Here is a 3,623-nt window from a genome sequence, read left to right as displayed (position 1 = left end):
CCGGGGACGCCAAGGGAACCCCCCGCCCCCTGAGCTGAGGGGACACCGAGAGGCCGCTGCCTCCTGTGGGGACGCTGGGGGATGAGGGGGCACGGGGGGGATCCCAGCCCCGGGGACACGGAGGGACCCTCCCTGATGTGAGGGGACCGCGTGCTGAGAGACACCGTGAGGGACCTGCGGTGGGATGGGGGAGACGGAGGCGTCACTGCCCTGGAAACACCAAGGGACCGTCCATGACATGGGGGGGACACTGACGTGGGGTCCAAGTTCCAACGGAGACTGTGAGGACCTGCTGTAGGATGGGGGACACTGAGGGGTCCTTGCCCCGGGGACACTGAGGAAGATGCCATGAATGAGGGGTTTGATCCCCCCCACCCCTCATAGCCTGGATTTGTCCCCCGGGCACGTGGTGGGGTACATTTTCTGTACCCAGAAAATGAGGGTGGGAGCGGGAGGTGTAACGAGCACAGCAAGGGAGGCAGATGCCCTGCTCCACGTGGGTGATCGCACTGGTGAGTGGGTGACAGAACTCCAGCTCTGGTCACCCTTGGGTCTCACAGACCTGTCTCAATATGGATGGAGAGGTGTTTAATGCCACTCTTGTACATCTGTGCCATTTCCCTGCAAGGAAAGTGCTTGGAGACTTGCATTTAATGGAAGTCCAGGTCTCTAGCAGAGTTTCCATTTGCTGCACGAAGATTGCCAAAATCAACGTTTCCCTATGACATGATGAGAGAAATAATGCAAGTAGCTTCTGTGATCTCCTCTGGTCGTGGCCAATTTATGGTCCTGGGCTGAATTTTTCAGAAGGGAAGGCTGTTCTCCTCCCTTACCTTGGCCTCTAGCTCAGATGCCCAGTCTGAAGGAGCTATTCTCCAATAATTTTTGATAACGTGCCCCAGACTCCTGTTTTTGAGGATCCCGGCTGCTTGGCAGTCATCCAGGAGCAAAAGTGGCAATTCTTAAAGGAGGAAAAATGATGATCTATCACAGGACGGACGGATTCTTTGACAGCCTGTTCAGAGAAAGAGCTATGCTTTCCCCTTACCTCCTCTATATTTCCTTTGCAATAACCTCTAAAAGGATTTCTAAGTGAGCTGGAGATCAGAAGAGTGTAGGAGAACAACTCGCACTTTTATGCGCTGTGTGCCCCTTTTGATGGCCCTGGCTGGGCTCTGCTTCTCCGAAGCATGTTGAGCATGTTCGCTAGAGCCCATCCCAGGCTTGTGGCCATCTCAGGAAAGCACGGTTGCTAGGGTGAGTAAATGATCTTTTCAATAGCTACACACGGTTTAAAATAATGAATATCTCTTGTTTAACTTTCTATACTTTTTATTCTAAAAGTTCACAGGATGGCCAGGAGGAGCAGCCAAACTTCTGTGACTGGAGCAGAATCAATACACTGAATGCATGGTAACGAAGTACACAAAGATGTATGACTCATAGCTCTGTAATGTCACACTTGTGTAATCTTTCAATGTAAACTCTTTTCCTCTAATAAAATGTTAGTAAGTGTACAATACGTATATATGGTGCTGTGAGTCAGCCAAGAAAATATACTCTGATGAATTCAGAATGAATGTGAATGTTCCCTTGATAACACACCCCGAATGTCTGTGTCAGTTTATGTGCTTGTGATTTCAGCAACAGCTATAACAAAATATTTTGTTTCTAGGATATACAACTGTACTGTACATTGCGCTGAGAAGCTCCAGGCAGATGCTGTCTTCCAGTAGGCACTGGAAGGACATTTGTTGATAGCGCTGCACTGATTCTGTCACCTAACTGCTTTTTTTTTTTTTCTTTGTGTAAAGGAAACGTTTAGTGGGTAGTGAGAATGAAAGCCAAGTGCACAAAATCATAACTTCACTGCCTTTAGTTTCTTTTTGTTTTCAAGTTAAAGCGGCAAAGCTAAAAACCTACAGCTATCCTAAACCTGGTGAGACAAATGTGAGAATTTATTTACGTTGTGAGTCACTAGTTCTGCACAAATTGAGTACAGCTTTGCCATGACCTTCCACTTGGTCCATGGTAGCTGTGCTGACATTTTCTGGCTTTTTGCTATATGCAAGGCTTATTTTAAATATCCGAACCCAAGACCCTGGCACTGATCTCGCTTATGGCAGCACAGATCAGGAGTGATGCCACTGGTGTATAAATGTGAAGAATGTGAGATTAGAAAGTATTTGTTAATCTGCTTGTGGGTAGAGGAGAGCTAAATGATGTGTGATTTGTCTTCCAGCCAGAGTAAACACATGCTCAGCCATTTTTGTATGGCAAAGTTGATTTTTCTAGGTGTTGCTGCTGATCTCTGTTGTTGCTTTTACATCAAGAGAAACTTCTTAAGGGATTGCAGTCAAGATTCCACATGTTAATAGAAGAATCAAAGCTGGGGCTGTGTGATGAACTGAAACACTGCAGCTGGATGGGTTGGTGAGAATGCCCACGTCACCTGGCTGCTAGAGCACTCTGAGTCATTACAGAACAAACAAACAAAAAGCTCCTTTCTCATGGGATTGTTCTCAGAAAGCCCTGACTGCACCTAGAGCAAAGGTAATAATAGCAGGCGAGACGAGCTGAGAATGAGGCCTCTTAGCACCACTCTTCAAAATCACAACACTGGGACCCACCGCTTCATATTGAAATGAGACAAGCGTTATCTCAGGATTTCCCTGCCTGCCTCTCGAATTGCTGTACTTCTGTTGACTATACAATTTTTTTTTTCTTTGCTAATTTAAACTGCAGGTTCTGAGGTAGTGCTTTTTAGAGTCTGCTCTCAAGGAAGTTGATAAAATGATGTAAACAACCACATAAAATGAAATATACAGGTTTGTGTTTTTTTGAGAGGCATTTCTTCATTTGGGAGAGTGATTTAATCCTGTAGGCCTTTTATTTGATTAAAGTAACAGCATGAATTAATTTGATAAAGGAGCCTTTTTGACGAGACTTTTCATAACTGGAGTTGCTTCCCATTCAGGGAAGACAAAGGTGAACCATCTCTGTGATAAGTTGAAGGGGCTCGTTAAGTTTTTAGAATGATGTTTTTTCCTTTAATTTTGTGATTCTCCTCTGAACCATGTGCATATTTTCAAAATCTTTCTTGAGGTTCGAGCACTGGAAACGTGGAGCAGCAGACAAATATGAGTCACCCCTCTTTAGCCAAGGACCGCGCTTCGGCTCTTTCAGTTCATGGCATCTCACTGAAGCTCACCCCTGAGCAACTGTTTCACAAAGCCCCCCTCTTTCATCGCATCTCACCTTCCCAGTCAAGGGTACCACCACCACATATATACAGCCTGCACTTCATGCTGCCTTGAGGCTTTTCAACTAGATTTAATGTATGGCAATGGTGAAAGCAGAACACCTGGGGCCTGGGTGGGAGTGCTGGTGGAAAGTGGAAGGGAGCCCTGGGAGCCTGGTGGGAGTGCTGGTGGGCCACGGTGCATCATGAGATGCTAGGAAGCATCATGAGATGCTTGGAGCAACTGGGAGGAATCCAGTTTATTTAGGGCTGCACAGATGGAAGGCAGAGGCTGCAGAAAGGTACCACGAAAAGAAGCAGCTGACATTTGCCATCTCCAGCAGAGCAATTGTGCTGCCCCAATTTTTTTTTACCTGTTGGC

The sequence above is a fragment of the Egretta garzetta genome, unplaced genomic scaffold (assembly GCF_000687185.1).
Source record: "Egretta garzetta isolate BGI_Z169 unplaced genomic scaffold, ASM68718v1 scaffold4, whole genome shotgun sequence".
NCBI classification, from domain to species: Eukaryota; Metazoa; Chordata; class Aves; order Pelecaniformes; family Ardeidae; genus Egretta; species Egretta garzetta.
The sequence above is the reverse complement of the archived record's forward strand: the minus strand, read 5'-3'. Positions refer to the sequence as shown.